The sequence below is a fragment of the Carassius carassius genome, chromosome 31 (assembly GCF_963082965.1).
Source record: "Carassius carassius chromosome 31, fCarCar2.1, whole genome shotgun sequence".
Classification (NCBI taxonomy): domain Eukaryota; kingdom Metazoa; phylum Chordata; class Actinopteri; order Cypriniformes; family Cyprinidae; genus Carassius; species Carassius carassius.
Genome location: NC_081785.1, coordinates 7,957,715 through 7,981,730, shown reverse-complemented (window position 1 = coordinate 7,981,730; position 24,016 = coordinate 7,957,715). Strand labels below are relative to the sequence as shown.

The window sequence follows — 24,016 nt, the reverse complement described above, 5'->3', positions numbered from 1 at the left end:
TGATAAAATCATGGTATTTGATAAAAGTATCTTGGAGTGGCAAGTATAGTGTATAAGTATGGTATATCAAAATACCTCGGTATTACAATCTAAGCCAATAACTTAAAATGTGCCATGTTACCACCTCTGTACTTTTTAGAAGGTTAACCAAAATGTGAATAAATGTTAGAAAAAAAATAATTTAAAACATTTTGGACATGTTTTTTTGGACTTGTAATATGATAAAAGCATGTTACTATTTGAAATACCATGGAATATAATGTGAAAACATTGGTGTATGAAAATTGTAATGATCCACTACCATGTTAAGTACCATGGTAGTACTATATGATTTCATTGCTGTACCAGAGTAGTTTTAAAAGACCTGTGTGTAATCAAACATGCATTTGCTTTTCTCTATCATCCATGAATGTGTATATTAGTGAGTGTAAACACTTAGCTAGTTTTAAATCATTCTACATCATGTTCAACACCCTTACAATGCTAAGAAAGTATTTTACCACCTCACAAGCCATACATCTCTTTAGTGTTGCTATGAAACCCCCTGTAAACAGCATCGTAACAGCATCTTATACTGATTTAAACATCTGTCCAACAGGCGCTGTGCCTGCCATTGCATTTTAAGATCCACCCTGTTTAAATTCTGAGATGATATATGGCTGCTTGCATTCCAATGTTCAAAGCACACATGCAACACCTTATATTACAGCTTATTCCTCATGTTTCTAGTGGGAATGTTCTTTAATGATTCGGAATGCAGATTATTTTGCATATGGAACTGACTTTACTGCCCTCTAGTTCTTGAGATTAATTTTTTTGCAAATTTTTTTTACTTAATACTTAACATTATAATACCTGGTACACATTTGACCATATCAAATCCCATGAAGGAACTTCTCTGGCTACTAATGACTCTAGAATTCCTTAAGCCTGGAGGTCTGGAGCCAAAATTTCCAAACCTCACTGGCTGTGGAAGAGGGTTTTGTGAATGAGAGCATCCCCCCAAACCCATGTCAGTTTGACAGGCCCAACATGTAACCAGACACCATGTGTGTGATATGTTCTCCATAACCCCCCAACCCTTCACACAGACCCACACAAGCTCTTTGAAGCTGTTTAATGCTGTGTAATTCATTCCCAGGACTTCCTTGACCCTCACTTCCAGATTGTATGTGTGCGTGATGAAGTTTGTTTCTGCATGTTGTTCGTTTCTGTATGTTATGTGTGTTTATCAACATGTTTGTGTGCTCGCAAAATGCATCCCTTGTGTGTTGTGGGGGCGGATTTTTACATCCTGGCTGTGGTGGTTCATTCATTTCTCTGGGTTCGCTCTCTTCCCCTTCATCCAGGAAGCACCACTAGGTTTTCCTGATCAGCCAAAGTGCTTTTATTGACGTGTGGGATTCCACATGCATGCCTGATCTGTGTTATTAAGAAACACGGCCCCTTACTCACAAACATACACTCACTCATACCATTCCTCAGTAAACTGGGTCTCGAAGGAGAAACTAACATCCACTAAAACAAGGCACTAACTCATACTAGTATGATCACATGTGACAGCAGGTGTCTGTGTTTTTCATTCCATGCTGCTATTTCTTTTTAAATATGTGAGGTCTCTCTTTTCTGTATCTTGCTCTCCACAGGATGGATCCACAGAGCAATCTGAAGGGTCTTCTGCTTCAATTCAAGAGCTAGAGCAAAGAGCTGAAGAATTACTTGTGAAAATATCAGATATGGAAAAAGACAATAATGTTTTGGATGGCACAAAGCTTGGAAAGAGAGATCTAGAAGTTGATGGTTTTAATCAAACCTCCAAAAACAGACTAAACTAAATGAACAATGAGTTTTGCATCACATGAAAGCCATTCAGACCTCGTCTGTCAAGGAAGCTTTTAAATTTCCAGTACCTTTATCAGACCAATCACAGACTCCCAAATTAAGAGACACCACCACTTCACCAGTGGGATTACCCAATAACTGTAGCTGCCAAAGAAAAAAGGAAATCTGTCCCCCTGCACAACCACTGCTTCCTGTTTTTTTTTCAGGTTTATCGACACCTTCAAAACCAGATGCATCAATACCTCCACCTCCACTACCAGATATGACTCTTGGGTACAGCCTCCTCCCCTCCAAAACCTCCACTCAAATGTATGGCTCCACCTCAACTCCCAGGTATGGCTCTGCCTCCTCCACCACCTCTTCTTCTGAGTATTGTTCCACCACTTGCACCTGTGGGCATGGCTCCACCTCCTCCTCCTCCACTCCCAGGAATGGTTCCACCCCCTCCACCTCCAATTCCTGGCTGTGGAACTCCACCCCCCCTTTCTTCACCTCCTGGCTTTGGACCCCCACCGCCACCTCCTCCACCTGGTTTTGGGCCCCCACCACCTTTGGCTCCCCATCCACCCTTCATGGAATTGGTGCTGCCTGGCATGACTCAGGACTCCGTCCCCCTAAAGGCTGTTATCGAGCCTCCACGGCCCATGAAACCACACTACTGGACACGGATTCAGCTACGTGCCAAAAAGTAATCACATGCCTCGTTGATTGAATGCTGCATGTTTTTGCAATGTGTATATTGAATGCTTGTGTTTCACCTTATTTAAATTCAGCCAAGGCCTGATTATGATCACACATATGATAAGGCAAACTGATATTTTTATTTCGCTAGCTCATAGGGATGCCAAAAGTGCCCTGGTGTAGGAAAAGTTTGAAGAGCCATCAGCAGACTTTGACGAATTTGTGGAGCTGTTTGCCAAAAGTGCAGTCAAGGAAAAAAAAAACTATCTCAGATACCATAATGAAATCGAAGGCCAAACAGGTAAAAGGACTTTTCTACACTCTCATTGATTAAAAGCACTGGGCCCAGGGCAATTTTTGGGTGGGACAATGCCCCCCTCGTTTCAGCTCCCTGGACAAATTCACCCGGTTGTCTTCCCTTGAAGATAGCTCTGCCCAGGCTCCCACCTCACCACACACAAAACCATTAACACTGATTTCACACGCACATCTTGTGAATCAGACCCTTACAGACATTCAATAAATGTTATATGCTTTATTTAATGTTCCCTTAACAAAAGTGTGACTATGAAACTCTTTGATAAGACTGTTTACCATCAGAAACAACCTAAGCATCTACCACATCTGAAGCTAATCTCGCTCTCTCTCTTCCTCTCTGGTCGTGGTGTGAAAATTAGTCACTCGAGAGAAGTTTGTGGTTCTTTCGTCTGGAGTCATGAAGATTTCTGATAACAACCCACAGCTACACAACAAGCACATTACAAACTGCATCACACAAATTTAATTGTCCTGCAGCTGTGTTCTTCAACTATGAGTTATGTAAAGATGTGTTGTGTAGAAAAAGATAATTTCAATGGAGGATGTACTTAGTACAGAAATTTAATAAACAGATATATTTAGCAGTGTAACTGTTTGTTATGTGACATACAGTACTGTTATGTATGCGACACTGAAGACTGGAGTAATGGCTGTTGAAATTTCACAGCATTAAATTAATTCAGATATTTACAGATAAACACAGTTATTTAAAATATTTCATGATATTACTGAATTTACTGTATTTTTGATCAAATAAATGCAGCCTTGGTAAACATAAGAGACTTAAAAATCTTATATACTCCAGACTTTCAACAGTATTATGTACAGTAAAAATATGTATGTGTACCATCATAATACCATATTTATTTTTCTCCAGATATTTACCATTGTAATACCACGTTTTGTTTTTCAGATATGTTCCATGGCAATACCAACCTCTGGGGGAAAAAAGGTTTTAATATGAACACGTTTTGTAAATACACAGCGGTATTGTCTACAAATAGGATAAATAACATGCTGGATGTTCTACCATGTAAATATTGAGAAATTTTAAGACTTTTGAAAGTTTTCTGTTTGCGCTCTCTTTCTCTTTCTCTTTCTCTCTCTGGTCTGTAAGATCTGAGGAATGGGGGGGGGGGGGGGGGGGGGTCTGTATTGAGTTAAAACCCACAACCCTAAAACCGCCAGCCAACCCAGCGACTCCAGTCAGCCTGGTGTGGTCGTGCCACACTTTATTTGTGTGTGTAAGAGAAAGAGAGAGTGGGTGGGTGTGCATTAGATAATCTATTGAGCATTATTCACAGAACAGTTTCTTTAGGCTTACAGTTTGCACACATCAGTCAAAATGAAAGTGCAAATGTAATCAAAATGCCCTTATAATTCACATACAATAGGTGTATAAATTAAAAACAACTGCTTGAAGCTCCATTTGAACCCACATAATCATTAACTTTATGAATTATATTAGTTTTACGGCCCATTGCTTTGTCAGTAGTTATCTGCTCCTTTAGCTGGTAGTTACTGTATAAACCACCGAACTGCCATCCTCCCTCATACAGCGACATCCAAGCTTCCCACCAAAATGGTGCTAAAGTATGGAATCAATTCCCATTGGTCGGTAAGCGTCTGGTTTGAGATCCAGCTCATCACAGGCATGAGTGTGTTTCCCACATCATTAACGTAGCACAGCCCCTGTATTTGCACTGTATTTAGTGGCGTGAGCCCCGTGGAGATAATGAGAGCCAGCGGCTTTCTGATGATCACACTATGCCGCCATCACACGCTTTCAAGTGTGGCCTTGTCTTAGAAGGTTTCCATGGCTCCAAATTCTTTCCAACAGTCAGAATTAGCATGTTGTTAACAGGCGGTCATGAAAGAGGATATGTTTGCGATGGCACTCGATGTGTATGTGTTAATGGACAGACCTAATATCTTGTATTTTGATTTAAGATTTAAGATTTTTGATTAAAAAAGGCAAAAATAAAGTGTTTATATTTTTGCAGTATGAAAAGACTTTTGTTATTATATAGATTATGTGCGGTATCCCATGCATCCACACAAAACTCAGACTTATTTGAAGGGGCCGTCTGAAATTGTCAAAATCTAACTCGGTTTAATTTGACTAGACAGGTCTGTCATTTGTATAATTACTGTGATGCTCTTTGGCAGAGACAGAAACTGGAGAAAGCAAAGTTATTTTGATATATGTGGATTCTATGCATGAAAGAATGGGAGACGAAGACCTCTCCATAATACCATATGAGGAAACAGTCATAAATACTCATACTTTGGCTTTATTTTTGGCTTCCTTATTAGGCCAAAGTACCTCTGCATGCTATTAAATTTATGAGGGTAGCCAGATGAAATACTGCGTTTATGTATTTTTGTCACCAGCAATAATATTCAGTGTAAACTTTTGTGTTTAAATAATTGTGGAATCTTTTTTATAGTACAAAGTGGCTGCTGTATTATAACAGTAACAAAATATAGCTTCTCTCTCTCTCTCTCTCTCTCTCTCTCTCTCTCTCTCTCTCTCTCTCTCTCAGGTTGTCAAGCTGCTGAGTAACAAATGTTTTTAGGTGGTAAGGATTCTGATGTCCAGTCTTCATTTAGATACAGTATGAAAGATTTTCAGAATGGTGAGGTTTTTATCGAATTATCATTATTATTATGATTTTTATTATTATAAATTGGGAGTCTTGATAGTTTGTGTTCATGGCTATACCTATGAGAGACCCTACTCCTCTGGGAGATTCTGCTCAGCCTCCTGTCAGCATGTAACCCCTCTAAAGGAGGAAATATGATGTCACAGCCAACTAAGACTCATTGTTCGGTGCTGTTTATACAGTTACTGATTGTGTTTGAAAGCTGGAGAGAGAGATGTTGGTTGCGTTTTAGGGTTCAAGAGTGGGTTGATACTGTAGACCTTAATGGACGTGATGATTAGAGACACACCATCTTTCTCGTTGTGATCTATTCTTTTACTATAGTTACTGTTTTATTCTGTTTTTGCAAAAAACACTCAATGTCCTGTTTCTCTGCTGAAGATATTTCCTCATTTGTCTCTAATTTGTCTCTCTCTATCCCTCTTATTTGTTGTCATCACTTTATCTGCTCGTTCATCCCCTTAAAACGTGTATAAAGGAAATAATATCATTTATTTTCATCACAAGTTTGGGAATGTTAGACCTGTCTCTCAACACCCAGAGCTATCCAGAACTGTTGATTGTGGAATTTGTGTTTTGGCGAAGGAGTCTCTGTAATAGAATACAAAGGGAAAAGGCCAAACACTGTGACACCTAACTGGTAAAAGTAGAAAAAGGGATGATTGTTTCACACATATATCTTCAAATTGTCTACACATAACTTTAAATTAAATTAAATAATTAAATGAACTTACCTGTGAAAGGCAGATATTAGAGGATGAAAAATATGACTTATTATATTATATTGCAATTGTACAGGTAACATTCATGAACCTGTAGGTGTTAACAAATTACAGAGTAGATGAGTGAATCACTTTATTAGTGAGTCATTCGAATCTTTTACTGTCATGATTCATTTTGTTGTGGAACACTGGCATGTTGTTTTATTCATTTTGATATCTGAGAAAAAAAATATATATATTTTTTCTTTCAATTTTACTATCAGGATGCATTTAAAATGTATACTTCAGCAGTGTGTTTTTAGCATTGTGTACTTTTTAGTCATTCAATGGTTAACAGGCGTCAGGCAAGCTGTATTTTGTTTTCTTTCATGCATAATTTCCCTCCAGTCTAATCCACTGTAACAACAATCCTTTGTTAAATTCTATTTTTCTTTCTTCGTTTTAATGAATCAGCAAGGCTGGATGCAGTTTTAAAAACCACATCACATTATGTGAACAGATACCTAATATTATACACACTCACACATGTACACACATCCTCAGTTAGTCTTTAAACTGGCATTATTTGAAGACATTTTTACTGGCTCTTTGAGAATTTATGGGCACAGTCCCCATCTATTATGCAGCTCAGTACCCACAATTCAGCACTGGTTGAGTGTCATTGGCTCTCGCTGCAATTCTGCCCATTGCAGAGGCCAGTATGTTTGGCCAGAGTAAACCACCAAATAGAAACAAACAGTTATTCTGACAGTACTGTTTACCCAGAATCAATACATTCCTCAACATCACGCTTCACCACACTGACCTGGATCAGGCCCTTAAAGCTAGGAACTAGGAAAGAATTTTGTGAGTTGGTTTAATTGCCGAGTTTAAAGGTCCATGTTATTAGGCATTTATTACTGTCAGCAGAGAAGATTTTGCCCGTTTGTCTCTCTTTCCTTTCATTATACAATTATCAGCCATCAGACAAAATTATAAAACTCTTCTTGGGATCATTAAGGAACCTTAACCTAATCTGGTGCAATTCCTTGGTGGATTTTCACTGAATCGCTCCCTTTGTGTCAACTTTTTTGTTTCCCTCAGCTGGTTTTCATAAGATCTCGTGTTTTAGCCTGAAAATCACTCCTGCATGATTGACTAGAGCACATGCAGCTCTTGCATAAACACACTTGGTGACAAGCCTTTGATTTCTACCCATAACAGTCTCTGAGTTTCACAAGTCAGCTTGGTGTTGGCAATGATCAACACCGACCCCCTCCGGACAATTTGTTTGTTATGTTTCTTCAGTGACTCACACAGTTCCGCAGTGTCGCCTGTTTGGGTCTCCTGAACTGTCACAGGACATTGTTTTGTGGAAACATTCTGAATCATTGCAGCGGACACAAAGAAAGCAACCAGAAAACACATGTGTACAATCATGTTTTAATATAAAATCCGTCCTCCTCTTCTCTTTGTTTGCTAAACATTGTACCATTTTATAGTTAGCTGTGTTTAGAGAGAGAAAGTGGTGTGCGTCCGTGCCGCTGACGAATTGCAAACATGGTAGCATTCGTTGTATATTTTCTTTGTCTGGTTGTGTACATTTGGAAGATAGTAATTTTGAAAGCTTGGCACGAACTGAACATTGTAAGCCTGCTAGGAACTATGAAACTGCTTGGAGAAAATAGTTTGGCCTCTGAAATATGTAACAAGATCAGTTACAGAAATGTAGCATAGAAGAGTTTAAACCTGATCCATAAGCTACCATTGTTCACTTAACCAAGGCACTTATCCCAAGGTTGCTCCAGGGAGATTCCTCCTGTAATAGGTGTTATTTGGATAAAAGCATCAGCTAAATGATGAGCTATATAACAGTAACACTTGTGAGTGAATTTCAGGTGATTATAGTCATCGGGTGGTAAAACATATAATTGTGTTTATTGTTTCATAAATGTGAGAATTTCTACTCAGACACTCCTACTGTAATTTCCACTAAGCCTTTCTGTCTATAACAAAACAAAAGATCTCTGAATAGGCCTAGATTATTATTATTATTATTATTACTGGATGATACATGATATGTATGATATATGATCTGTATGATGTATGATACATATGATATATTATTATAATTATTCCCTTCTGGACAATTTATTCAGTGTTTATTATTCTGCAGTGTATGATATATTATATTATATTATTGATTCAAATTAATAATTGAAATTACTATCAAATTTTGTTTTAATATTGACAAATAAATGCTAAACACATTTTTAAAAAACAAATGTATATTTAATATAAATTAGTACTATTGTTATTATTTATTAAAGTTTCTTTTATTAGTTGCAAATGCTAAACAAATCTAATTTTAGCACAATGTCAGCTACATACAAAGTCAGAACTAAAAACTTTAGAAGCTTTCAAATCAGTTTCTCCCTTGATTAAAGCAAGCCCACCACACCAAACTACTGCATCAGTGTTTTGTTGAAACACAGACCACAACCTTGGACATCAATGAGACAAATTCTTTGTTTGGAGATTTTGTTGTAGGGGTGCAGGGATTACACTGTTGTTGTTTGTGTATGCAGTGATTGGGGTGTAGATCTGGTGGGATACTATTGGCAGGTTGATGACAGGTTATATTACCCACTCATAGATTGTGCATACTTTTTATTGTGCATACTTTTATTGTGCATACCTCTTTCTCGTTCTCTCTCTTACACTGTCATGTGTGTCCTCTCCCCATCTCTTTAAGGCTGCAGATGCTCTCTTTGATATCTTTCTCGCAAAACAGGGGTAATTCTTCTGTCTGCATCTGTCTCCATTTTCTTCGTCCGTGTATTGGCCAGATATGGATGTTTTTGTTATTCTTTCTTGTGTGGTTTCTGGAATATGCCAGTGATCAATTTCTCAATTCCCCAAATGACTGAACACACAAAAGTTATCCTATAATAGCTGTATTTAGCACAGAAAAAGTGTTCAGTCTAGCCAGCTCAATAATAGCCCTGCTAGAGATTCAAATGTTTTTATTATGTAAAAAAAAAAAAAAAAAAATCTGGAAAATAAATGTTTGGTGCTGAGTAAACATGTTTTGGTTGTTAGATTATATCATCAACCATGCCCAGAGTTGGTTTATATTGGGAATATTGAGCCATTTCATTTTAAATAGTATTATTTTGTAAGATTTTTATTTTATAACTTTTTTTATGAAAGAAGCCTCTTATGTACACTGGACTGTTTAATATTTTTGTGGAAACCATGACACATATTTTCAAGACTCTTTGATGAATAGATAACTCGAACAGCTTTTATTTGAGATAGAAAATCTTTTGTTTAAAAATGTCTCTTCACCGTCACTTTTCATAAATGTTATTCATCCTTGCTGAATAAAAGTATTAACTACTTTTATAAAATATATTTTTTATTCAATTAAAATAAATACATTAAATAATATATTATAAAATAAATTAAGATAATATAAATTTGTTTGATTTATGGACATACTGTGATATTTTATTATGAATTTATGAAAGTTTAGATTTCTTTTATTTGGTATTACTTCAAAAATGTGTTTTGCCATTTTGTTCTTTGGATAATAAATTATTTTAATTCCCAGAGAATTGAAAAGTGGTACTCCTTATACACTGTAGATTTATCAGCGGAGGGTAGTCAGGGACCTGAGAAATCATTTCAATAGATCTGATTGGTCGGTCACTGGTGGATTCTCTCATTTTACTTCTCTCTTTCTCTCTCTGACAGCCATCATGAACATGGATTGCACTGTGGTGGATCTGGAGGTGCTCCAGGTGCTGTATGAAATGGTAAGTTTGCAACATGACAGAACGTGACAGTCCGCATAATTAAATGTGAAGAATCCTGAAGTAAGAAATCCATAAGTGATCATTTATCATATCATTAAACTCTTAAACCTATCAGAACTGTACAGGATATACCCTAAGATCTTGGAGCTTTGCCTTGATGCGGTCCACTCCGAAAGGGAGCGGCGGAAATGTGTGTTAAATACCAAAACAAACATGCAGGCCACAAACACCGCTGGAATGAGTAAGGTTTGCCATGGAGCCAGGGTGCATGTCACTGTCTGAGTGAGAGAGAGGAACTCAACGACTGTATAAGACACACATGCAGACATTGAACTGATGACAGACAGAAAGAGTAATGAAGAGGATGAAGTTTTCCCCTCAAAGAATGGAGAAAGGACAGTTCTAAAAAAATTGAGCTTTGAGATTTGTAGCTTTTGTAATTTATTTGCAGTTACAGACTACATCAGTTTGACGTGGTGACATAAATCAAACCTCTTTCTTGAAAGATCCATGACTCGCTCTTAGTTGATTGGTTGGTACCATATACTGATTTTCTTTCATTCTTTAAGTGTGCGAGGGTGCTGATGAGTTTGCACACCATGATCAATCCAGCAATTCGCTCTGGCCTGCTGGATATTAGCTTCTGGGCCAAATCCTGACTGATGGTGATCCATTTTTTGCCTTATTAGTTCTCGGAGTCGATCACAATTTGAGGGCTTCTGCTTGTGCACTCACCTTTTGAGGACTGACTACAGATTCTCTATGGATTGACATCCGGGGAGTTGCCTAGAAATTAAAAATTTTAATGTAATGATCTTCAAGCCACTTCTTTATCACTCTTGCTTTATGACATGGTGCTCCATCATGCTGGAAAATCCACAGATCATCACCAAATTGCTCATTGATTGTTGGAAAAAGTCGCTCTTGAAGGACGTTTTCATACCATTCTTTATTCCTGGCAGTGTTTTTGGGCAGAATTATGCAAAAGCCCACTCCCTTGGTTGAAAAGCAACCCAACACATGGATGGTCTCAGGATGCTTCACTTTTGGCATAATACAAGACTCATCGTAGCGTTCACCTTTTCTCCAAACCATCAATTTTCCAGATGTCCAAAATGGTCAGAAGGAAGCTTCACCAGAGAAAATAACTTTGCACCAGTCTTCTGCTGTCCAATTATTGTACTTCCTGCAGAATTTCTGTCTGTTCTTGACGTTTTTCTTTGAGAGAAGTGGCTTCTTTGCTGACCTTCTTGACACCAAGCCATTGTCCAAAAGTCTTGACCTCTCTGTGCATGCAGATGCTTTCACACCAACCTGCTGCCATTCCTGAGCAAGCTCTGCACTGCTGGTGACGCTATTCTGTAGCTGACTCCTTAGGAGGAGACCATACTGAAGCTTGCTGGTCACTCTGGGACGTCCTGAAGACTTCTACACTGCAGTCAAACCTCTCTTGAAGTTCATGATGATTCGGTAAATGGTTCTTTCTGGTGCAATATTCTTTGTAGCAATTTCCTTGCATGTGAGCCCATTTTGATGCAAAGCGATGATGGCTTGGAAGCGCTTCTTCCCTCCTTTTATAACAATCAGTCTAGTCTTAAAATATATGTTGTATGACAGTGATTTGACCTTGTTCATTTTTTGGCCAATGAAGCTTTTAGCAATTTTTAAAAAATGCATCTGATCACTACAGAATAATCTAGAAACAATATGAATGAACACCACAACAGCTGAGCTGTGCAAAACACAAAATTGATGTCCAAATAATGAGCCCATGACTGTACAGACATACATACATATATATATATATATATATATATATATATATATATATATATGCAAGCATAGGTTAGTATCCGCCAAAATGCAGATTTGTAATGCACCAGCTTCTTATTCAAGTAAGATTGGGAAAGTCTATTAATACGTTTGATTTGATTTATTAATTTACTTACAATAATTAACAGTAAAATATATTAAAATAACTATATTATGTGCATATTTACTTTTGAGTTGAAAACCTTATTAATTAACAAATATTTAGTAAAACCTTTCAGTCGTTTGGGTGGGGTAGGGGGGGGGGGTTAAGGCCCCCCTCATATGTGTACACTCTTAAACATTTGCCACCTGCAACACAACAACAGTGTTTCTATTTATTTTTATATTAGTCAAGTTATTTAAACTACTTATTAAAGCAGACATGTTGATCTACTTTAATCAATGCAGAAATGTTTTCTGAAAAGTTCTAAAGAAGTAATTCAACAAAATTTGAGGGTCAAGAGCCCAACTGAAGCAAACGCTGATCTCCATGATGGTGATCTTTTTTGATATGCTGTCCCACAATGCTATGCGGTGGCTTTAAAATAATGCTTCTACAATGTATTTACAATAATATTACAGGACTGTCCATCAATTTCCCATCATGCATTTGCATTTACAATAAAAACATGAATACAAAGCGTTGTTGTAAAGTTTATTGTAAAAATTACAGTACATCAATTGCTAACTGTACCATGTCCCATATGACTTAAAAATAATAAAGCACAAAGTTAACAAAACTATTCACTCCACTGTGTTGAGCGAGAGCGCTTCTCTACTGTCTTCACGTGCTATTGGAAACTTCCTATTTCCAACTTATATAGTCATGATTATGAGCTCGTGGACAGTGGTTTGTGAATATTGATGCTTAGCCTAAATAGTTTGATCGGGAGCCTCACCTCCTGTGACCCATAATTTGTCTGTATGTGTATTCAGAGGTAGTGAGCAACGGACTTTCATAATAAAATAATAAAAATCTGTGTTAACGCACAATAAAATAATAGTTGGCATTAATCAATTAATGCGTTAATGCGATAATAACTTGTTAACTTGCCCAGCCCCAGTATATATATGTGTGTGTGTGTACCATAGATCATATATACCATAGATCATTCAGAATGGCAAATCTCCTGGAATCATCGGTTGTAAAAGTAAACAAACAATTTTTTTTTCAACTGCTCTAATAGGATGTCTGAACCACATTTATTTGCGCAGTGCCGAATCACAACCAAAACAATGTTCTTCTGCAAAATGCATGTAGTTTTATTTTTCAACCACTAGAGGGCCAAAAGACACATAGTGCAGTGTTAACAAAAAATAGTGACATAAAAGTGTGGTGTTGTGTGATTGTCTAATTGTGTGCACATGTTTTTGTGACACATCAGGACACGACTTTGTATAATGACATGTCCCCATTTTTCAAAATGCTTATAAATCATACAGAATGAGTTTTTTTTGAGAAAGTAAAAATGCACAAAGTTTCCTGTGAGGGTTAGGGTTAGGTGTAGGGTTGGTGTAGGGCCATAGAATGTACAGTTTGTACAGTATAAAAACCATTATGGGATGTCCCCACTTTTCACAAAAGTGTGTGTGTGTGTGTGCGCGTGTGTGTGTGTGTTAGGGCTGCACAATTAATTGAATTTCTAATTGCGATTACAATTATGGCCACAAACCAACCTGATGTATAGTTGACATTTGAGGCTTAATACTATAGAAAAGTTCTGTTTTCAGCATGTAACATATAAATTGTGATAATCATAATTTATAATCGTAATTACAATTTCAAGGGAATATTCAACAATTATGATTTCTGTCATAATCGTGTAACCCTAGTGTGTGTAGGAACTTTCTGCTGAAATCTTTCCTTCCATCCCTCTGTTTTTCCTTCATCCCACCCACCCATTCCCGCTGTAGCTTGAAGCGGTTTTGTTGAGTTTAAATGTTGAGGTTGTTTCTCTTTAGTGTGCGAGACTCCACGCTGTCTCTGACTCCTTCAACCAAAACCACAGAACACCCCCTCACACACACACAGTATATCCCTTCTTTCCTCTCTCCTGCTTGTTCTCTTTATTCTGACTCAAGCACAGTTTGAAGTGTTCACCATACTTCTGTTTGTTGGGTGCTTATCAAAGACCATAACGCAGCACACACACAAACACTAACGCACTCCAGAGAGTATTAGAGATTAGATCACTATTGGATAGTTATACAATGTTGTAAAAGAAGAATATAAGTGTATTTTCCCAAAATGACATTTCTCAGTGTACTTTCATTCTGTTCTTCTGTCAACCTTACAGAGAGCTCAGAAAGACGAGATGGAACAGATTGGCAAATAAATCGAGTCTAAATGCAAAACTACTGGACAAGCCAAAACAGTAACTATCTGTCTATCTATATCTGTTTATCAGTCTTGTCTGTCTGTCTTTCTATCAATCAATCCATCTACAGTATCTATGTTTTATTCACATTGCGTCCCTCTCTTGTCCCTCTATCTGTCAAGTTTCTGCTGCAGTTGTCAAAGGTTCTCAGCTCTCAGGGCGGGTTTTCTGCATTTTTTTCCAGTTCACATCACACAGTGTGTGTTACATCAGTTCAGCGCAAGCTTGAAACAATGCTGAGAGTCAGTAGGGTGATAGAAAACATGAAGCACACTAGTGAGATTGCAGTGACAGCTTCACCATTGTCATATTTCAAGTTAAAAGTTCAACTAGAAAGCAGTGAAGAAAACATCTGTTTCCCTCCCTGTGCTTCCACTTCTCCCTCTTCTATGTTTAAAGGCTCTACAATCAAGTCAAGCCACCCTGCAGGTTATAGTAGGTTTGGTCTAGCATTTGGGAACATTATGAACGGGGGCAACTGGAGCCGAGGACAGGGAGATGGATTTATCCTTGACATCCTGCGCAAGTTAAAAATGTTCAGAGCAGTGTAAGTAAAAATGAGATCCCTATCTCTAGTTCAAAGGAGTAGTTCACCCTGAAATGAAAATTCTGTCATCATTTACTGTTATGTCATTCCAAACCTGTATGACTTGAGACATAAAATAATGTTTTTGTCTGTTTTGTCCATACAGCTTAAGTCAGTGTGGTCTTAAATATTGCACTCTGTTGAATTTCATGTTATCCACCTTATTTTGCAAAGCAGAAGTAAGCTATTTTCTGTGAATGTGTGAGACTTCTGATTCATCAGCCATATTGTCGTGACTGATTCATCAGTAGCAGAAGAACAAAATGCAGTAAACTGTAAAAATATTTGCACCACAAACCAGTGTGTTTATGAATATGATAAAGTAAAATAGCATGTTAAGAAATTCCAGCTTGCAAAATCAAGCAGCAAAACAGGCAATTTTTGTACAGGTGTAATATATGAATTTACAAACATTTTCCAAAAATCCTTATTTTGCCTTACACAGAAGAAAGAATGTCATACCGTTTTGGAATGGCATAATGCTGAGTAAATTATGGCAACATTTTTATTTGACAAAATCTCTTTAAGTTTGAGTTTTACTGGTCAACATCATTTGTGCATGAACCTGCATGTAAATTTGCATATGGTAGTTCGGTGGTCTCTTGTCCCCACTAACTAGGTCATAAACAGACTGTTCTGGCAGCATCACTCACAATGAGCCATCAATATAGTATTATGCCAAGGCAGTAGCCTATATCCACATCCCATGTGGTCTGTGTGTCTGCACACATGTGCATGCGAGCAAGTGCTTTTCCAAGCCACCAGGTCTGGCCTCTTATTCACAATTGCTTTTAGCTAAACAAGTGTATACAATCCCAAAACATGAAAAATGATTATTCTCCTGTGTTTATTTCCATCTCTCATCTCCTCCTCCACTCGCTCCATCAGGACAATTCTCAGAGCCTCCTGTCCTACATAGTTGCTTACTATCTGCAACACTTTGATGAGGTAGGTTTGGCCAACTGTTTATTTCATTGGCTCGACTAACAGACCCCCGGGTCCCTTAGAATCACCCTGCATGGTAGAAAAAAATGTGGCTTTGTTTTTGTTCTTTCGCTTCACCATATAGACAAATGGCTGCCCTGAATGAGCAGGGACCTTTGATTGCTTGACGCCCTTTTTGGACTTAGATTAAAAGAACTGTATTGTAAATACTGTCAGCAGTCATTCCAGATGTTGTGATTAAAAGGTTGTGTCCAAATTGACAAAATATGATCCACAGGTTGTTGAAGTGCTTCTAACATTCAGGCAAATAACAAGGAGAGAGCATGTGTACAGTATGTGCGTGTGCATGTGAGCGGCTCTGATCTCTGACAGACGGAGCGTTATTGAGATTGATTTGTTGTGTTTGATGTTTTCATTGTTTTTGGAATCACAATAATCTTTAAACACCAAACTATTTGAACAGAATTCACATTCAATTATTTTTCAAATCAACTAATGTTACATTTATGATCTCATAAACACAACATCCTGTTTTTTGTGTGAATGCGCTTTAGACTTTCCATTGTTTGTTTGTCAGGATGAAGGTAAAGAAACATGCGACCCACTTCCAGAGCCTCAGGATCTGTTTCTGGCATCACAGATGAAGTTTGAGGACTTTCAACGTGACCTCCGCAAGCAACAGAAAGCTCTAAATGGTGAGTTTTGGACACACTCAAACACAAAGCAGATACAAAGCACAGCATATAAACCTATCCATACACATACCGATAAACATAAACTCACATACAAGTGTGCACATACAAAAACATATAGACATGCTTAGTTTGTATACACCAGCACCAATGACCCATGTTCTTCTTTAGAAGGCTCATTGATTTTCAAATGACTGTTTTTATTGAGCCCCCAGCTGGCTGCCACAATCATCAATAATGCAAATGTGGTTTGTTAAAGGCTCCAGCATGTAAATAAATAAATAAAGGTCATTTCAGCACTTTTCCTAGGGGTTTAACCTGTTTTTACAGGCCTAAAGCACTTAACTCCAGGTTTCTGCAGGTGAACATCTTTTTACCGTACCGTATGTATACACTAATATTCCAAAATTTGGAATCAGTACGTTTTTTTTTTTTTTTTGGTAGTTACAAAAATACTTTTATTGGGCAAGGATGCACTAAACATATCAAAATTGACCAATAAATCAGTACTATTCTATTAATGCTACTGTTTTGAACTTTCTATTCATAAAATAATTTACATACAAAATAAATAAATAAATATATACGGATATATTATGCAACACAACTGATAATCAACATATTAGAATGATTTCTGAATGATCATGTGACACTGAAGACTGAAGAAATGGCTCCTGAAAATTCAGCTTACCCATATATTTTTCTAATATATTAAAACAGCATACAGTTATTTTAAATTGTAATCATTTTTTACAGTATTACAGTTGTAATGTACTTTTGATCAATTAAATGTAGCCTTGGATCACATAAATGCATCTAATTCTTTCAATTTAGTTTGATGAATTGAGTTTAGACATTCTGGTAATAGGAATGAAAAGTTAATGATTAACGTATAAATCCATTCATATTTTCACTTGCCATTTGTGAAAAAAATTCAAATAAATTCAGTAAAGTTATAAAGAATTTGTAGATCCTCATACCCTGTTAGTAGGAAATACCATATATTCTGGTGTTTTTGAAAAGAAACTAGCAGGCAGGTAAAGGGCTTAAACTGCCTCTTAAGCACTGTCTATTTTGCTCCCTGACCAGTAAAGCAATTTATCAGGGTCTTCAGAAGGTTATTGAGAATGGTTCAGCTTTGTGCCACAAGTCAAAGGTAGTACGACCCAGCTTAAGTGCACGACAGAGTGTAAATGAGGTGTAAGAATCCGATTACATGCTCAAAGCCAAATTTAAATCCCTGCAAACATTTTCATTGCCAACACAAAAACACACACTCACAGATGTGGAAATACATTCCACTGTCGGCATGTTTGGCTTATTCATATCCTTGAAAAAACACTTGTGGATGTTGATGTGGTCAAATTAGAACACTGCCCTACATCAAAAACACATTTGCAATCAATCATCTATCCAGAGTGAGATTGTCTACCACACACAAATAATAACGTCAAAGCCTTTTTAGTTCTATTCGAACCAGTCAGACATATCAGATGGACTTGCATTTGGCTCATGGAAATTCCGACTGAAAGATGGTTGGTTTGATGCATTGCTATACAGGCTATTACCTTCACCCCTGCTGTTAGCCATATTTTTGTGTGCCTTCGCTCCAATCCCTAGCTGGCGATTTGAATTGTTAATCTTTCAAAAGCATATTAGTTAGGCCATGTGGTTGATAAATTGTAAATTTACTTTTCCAGAGCTTATATGCTTAGCTTAATCGTTTTGGCATACACCTGCTGAACAGATCAAGCCTACGTTTGTTTAACGCAGGCAAATATTTCTTCTCTGGCAGTGTTCTGTGTTTCTCTGAATCCTCAACAGTTCACATCCCTAAAATCTCCTCGTAGCCCAATTACCATGGCTTCTCTCTTACAGGTCCACACAATAAATGGATCATCACTACATTAACAAGCTAAGCTAAGCGCTAAAGCAGATGTGTGACACTGACAGCTGGAAGGGGCACAGAATTATGCTGCCGGCGACCAGGCAGGTCCTCGCTTTCACAAAGCCCTTGACCAGCTGGCAGGGACATTAGCATGTGTGTGTTTGGGTTGCAATGATTGCCATGCGAAGCTGTGATCCATCACTGACTGTAGTGATGGAGTGTGACATGGTAAAGCCTGTCGGCCTTGTGTAAGACTCCAGGTGTGCAGCAAACAGAAGTGGAGGGAAGGTTTATGAAATGGGATGTTACATTAGCATCTGTTCGCACAGGTCACAGATAGCACATTTTTCTCTTAACTGATTTATCTATAAAGTGCTATAACAGAAAGCAGGAAGAATGTAACATGCTAACCTGCTAAATAAAGTGCATGCAAGTTGAAATGCTAGTGCTGGTTGAGAGAAGTTTAGCCATATGGTGGGGCCATCACAGTACTAGTCTTTTTAACAAATTTGGCTGATGCATCTTATAGTTTCTTTACAAGTCTTCCCCAAGAATCCCTACAATGTGTCTCTTTTTTTTTATTTTAATCAAAATAAATCTTTCAGCTTTTTTAATTTATTTTAAAAGGTTTTTATGCAAATGCACTTAATGACAAAATCATTCAAAACATCATTCTAAATGATTCACTCTTTTCAAATATAGTTATTCAAGTCATCTGATGAAATTGCCTTTACTTTTTTAATATCACAATATAAACTGCAGATAGTATGCCCTGGTATGCGTCATTACTTGTATAAATAAAATGACATCACTTCCTCATCCAAATAAGTATTACAGAGGAGCCATACAAATCTTCTTTTATGTACATCACCTTGGGAAACAATTAAAGTCTGAATAATGCTGGAATGGATGTACAGTGGCCCTGTGCGAAAGGAGAAATGAGGTGTTGAGAAATAAATGTGACAGAGGCTCTGCGACGGCCTCTGGGAGCCAACAAGAATTCTGGGAAATTCATCTGACCTGACCTAGACCCGATCGCTCTAACATTATTTATATAAAGCTAGTGAAATGAAAAGTGAGAGTCCTTAATTTCATTATTCTCACTAATTTCATCCACATTTCACCTCGGCACGTTAATCGCTAATTCAACCCTTTCAGTATTTTGTTTCTCCGATGAAGGTGAGCCGAACAATCTGGCGATTGTGTTTTATTATAGTTGCTCTCCATCTTGTTTATTTGCCTTCTCCATCTCTGCTTCGATTCATCTCTGTTTGATATGGTTTCTGTTCTCTTGTTTATTTCCTGTAAGTGTGTCTGAGTCAACCTGCCTGATCTGTCTATATCACTGAAGACTGTTTCTGTCGGCACTTTATTCTCGTCAACAATTTATTGACCTCTTTTCGTCTTTTGCACTCCAGTCATCATCAGTTGCCGTGGTGAAACCTCTTTTTCCATCCCTCAACTTAAAGTTAGCTGGAAGGTCTTTTTATTTTTTCATTCTCTACTTCACTGAGCTCTCATATGGGTGACATGACCACAGAAAGACCCCCTTTAACCCTCCACACTCCACAAAAGGACGATTTTTTTTTTATTTGGATGATTTTGAAACTCCAGGAGAGTAACAGTCTCTGGCTCCAGCGCTTCAACCACTTCTGTTTATTTTTCAGAGCATGAAATTGACTACAGAAAGGAAGAGAGGAAGAAAAACTAAGTGAGACAGGAGTCTGTATGGTGTAAGAGATAGAGAACGTCTCTGTGCTGTTTGGTCTACGCTCTGTCTACTCATACCATTTTTTAAAATGCTGTACTATTTCTGCTGCCCTGAGCTCTGAGAAGCAATGTTATACTTATTTACCATGGTAACAGGTACAATATATAGACACAATTACAGCATAGCAGATGAGCCATTTTAGTACAAAAAATACTAAATAAAATACACATTTTTCTGTGTGGTTGTTAGATGGTTGTGGAATGGTTGATAGGTAGTTGTTAGGACTTTCTTGGTGGTGTGGTTGGTTTCCAGGGAGGTACTACTGCATGTGATTGCTAGGGTTTTCTGGTTAATTGCATACTGCCCCAACTCTCTATGAAATTCTGGTCCTAGATATGGCTCATGTTCTTCATTCCTGTGTTCTTCCAGATAAAATTCACAAGTTCAGTCACTTATGCAATATAATTTTCATGTCTTTCCTCAAGTCAATTTTAGTCAACCTTTCATGTTCATTAAAAAATCTAACCCTAAGTATGAGCAGTAATAATACCGTACACAGTTTCCTCACTACTACACCACTACCAAAAGTTTTAGTGCTTTTTTTCTAAGCACAAATACATTGAGCAACATTATGAATCGGTGTAATGAGTTGTAGATCTCATGTTGGGGTCATTAGGTGTGAACTGATGTAATCTGTGTTTTGGGGCTTCTCTGGTTGCACAGAATTGTAGTGGTGAGTGGTATGAAAATGTGTACGAACACTGGGCTCGTCATTCAATATATTAGTAGATCACAGGAGATTCTCCATGCAGGAATAAATGAAGTGACATTGATATTACGGCGGTAATGACTTCAGAGTCCTGGTTCTCCATCTGCAGTCAAACTGTGCCTCATCAAATGTTCATGCTGAGACTATTTGCAAATACAATGATTTGCTCCTTAATATTTTATGTCAGCGAATTAAAACTGGCTTATGTGTAATCAGATTTTCGTGGGTTTATGTTTGTCATGATGACCATAACCTTCAAAGACTTATACAGACATGTACAATCTCACACCTCTCACTTTGACTGAAATGGGAGTCCGTTTGTTCAAAACTGGAGCAAATCTCTGATAACCTCTTCATGATAACCCGTGTCATTCAGTGACCAGCAAAACAAAAACATATTTAAAAAGCATGAAAGTCAGTGTCACATTTAAAATGACCTATTTTAATTCCCACAGCCAAAGCAGAGCTGGAGCTCCAGGAAAACCAGCTCGCTGACACGGGATGCAAGTTCTCTTATTGTGTTAATCGTACCAAATCTCTTGTTCACTTTAACTGTCATATCTGAGTGCGTGTGTCTATGTTTGTGTATTAGTATCAGCCTCTCTATCTCTCTCTTTCTTTACCTCTGCTTTTCCTTTAATTGTGGTACTAATAGTCCTATTAACTGAGATTGACTGACAGTTAGTAGATTGTCTCCTTTAAAAGGGGCCAGTTTTTAAAACCTTGGCTCTTGGAGTGGAAAAAAGAACAAATATTAAACATCAATTAATTTGAAAGGTCTTTGTGCTTATTGTCTGAATGTTGCAGTTTCTTCCAAGTACTAGGCTTAAGCATACTGAAAGATTGCTGTGGGCGATAAGAAATTACACTTGTCATTCTTTATGTAAGAGCATTATTTTTATAAGCTAAAATTTCACATTTCACATGCTTGAAGTAAGCTGATCAATTTCACAATTCCCCAGAGTAAACTTTCTAATCTTATTTTGTAATATTTTTTTCATAGTGTCATGCTTTTCTTTGAATGCTTCGCAGTTTTCTGAAGCATGGTTTTAGCGGTCAAGCCTAAGGCAGAAGAGAAGGAGGTTTCACCAAACACATTCACAGCGTTGCACGAGTTTTTCCGTCAGATTTTAAGGAGCTGTGGAAGAGAGAGAATAAATGCCAACTGCAGGACCAGTGAGGAATAAAATGCCTTTATTGCTGCTTTGCTTGTCTGATTGTCTTCACATCAAGTAAAGTCACCTTCATTTCTATAAAGTTGTAAAGTAGCTCTAAAATACCTTGACTTAAGCTTTGTCTAGCTCAGTCACTGCAATTAATTGAATTAAATTTTAATATTTTTTAGGTTGAAAGCTGCAGAAAAGACTTTTAGTCAAGCACAAGAGAAGGCTTCCTACAATGTAAAACCTAAACATGCACCATGGATAGTTAGTCTTAAAATATCCCTCTATTCACAATTACAAGCAATGAATAATGGTCTCTAACAGTGTAACTTGTTATAGCAACCATGAAGTTTTTTCTGTTTCTTCTCTTACTCAGAAAGCCAAACTAGGACACAAGATGTGAATTTCTGCTGTACCGAATCCCACAGAACTACTTGTTTCTTTATTTTTCTACTTAACAGTTACTTCGATATAAGAATAATAGCCATGAGGAAGTTTGCATCATGAATGTGAACGAGGTCAGAATTTAGTAGTTTCATATGAAGACGAAGCTTAAAGTGTCCATATTATGATAACTTACAAGTTCATAATTTTATTTTTGGGGGCTGCTAGAACACATTTTGATAAAGAATAAAAATAAATCTGATTTATTTTTCTCATTTTGGACATTGCTCCAGCACCACTATTTTCACTCTCTGCCTAGAACACTCTTTTACTTCCTGTCTCTTTAAACCCCACCATTCCAAAGACCCCTGTCAGATCTGATCGGTCTTGTCACATTTCATTTAATATTTTATGTCAAGAAAGATATATTGTAACCTGTGTGTTTAATTATCATAAAATACAACTCTTTGTAAGTAAAATATTTAATGAACAAGAGCAGATAAATACTGGATTTCAAGCAGGTTTAATCTGTTTAGGCTGACCTGGCAATGACATTTAAGAAAATTAAATAACTTAATACATAAAGAAATGACAATCTCTGAATATGTTTGACTCAGTGACGTGTAAAGTCATAAAAGAGTGTATTTCGGTGAGTCATATATGATGAGCCATAGCCATCTTATTCTTCAAGTGTAAATTTTATAATAATCTGCATCCATATTTTCCTCTACAGGTGTTTATATACCTCAGCCTGTGAAATTTACACAAAATTGAGGGATATGTTGTGAGTTTCTTTGTACCAACTGAACTGTCAGGTCTTTAATGAAAGGTTGTTGACAAACATATGCAAATATAAGGACTTATACCATTATTATTTTGTGTGCACAGCTGTCAGTAGTTCACTGTGTCCAATAACCTTTAATTGACCTAAATTTATTTTCAATTAAAGAAGCTGACAGCTTTGTATTTCTTGCATGATCATTGCTGTGCTATTTCTCTGTGTTGCATTAATGAACGGAAGCAGCTGCTGTATGAATTTTAAGTAATTTCCTTTTGAAGAAATTGTAGAAAACAATTACAAACACAAAAGTGCATAGAAAAAAATCATTAAAAAAAATCACATTGTAATGTGAAATAATAGATTTATTTTTAGAAGACATGTTTATTATATATTTTATATTCATAAATTTTCTATGGTCGCTATGTCATATAATTTTTCTTTATCTACACAGTTTTTAAAATATTGTCATTAACGAAAACTTGTCTGTTAGACTTTAAAGGGTTAGTTCACCCAAGAATGAAAATACGTCCATCTTCTACTCACCCTCGAAGCATCCTAGGTTTATGTGACTTTCCTCTTTCAGAAGAATCCAATCGAAATTCTATAAAAAAAAAATGGGGTTAAGCGGATGTTTGTTGTCAACAGTTCAGAAGATGTGAAATAAAGATCTGTAATAAAATGCCCCTCACACGGCTCCGGGGATGAATAAAGGCCCCCTGTAGTGACTCCATGTGTTTTTGTAAGATAAATATCTAGATTTTAAACATAATAAACACTTTTTTTCTCACTTCTGGTGACTGTGGGGAACCGGAAGATGTGCAGGCAGATGTTGTAGTTCGTCAGTGCTGCGTGGTTAGTGACGAGCGTGAGCGTAGTCA

At 37.1% G+C, this 24,016-nt stretch overlaps 1 pseudogene; it reads left to right on the top strand.

The window, feature by feature from the left end:
- The first annotated feature begins 1,460 nt into the window (after window positions 1–1,460).
- On the top strand, window positions 1,461–18,292 carry LOC132111904 (formin-2-like; annotated as a pseudogene).
- The last annotated feature ends 5,724 nt before the right edge of the window (window positions 18,293–24,016 follow it).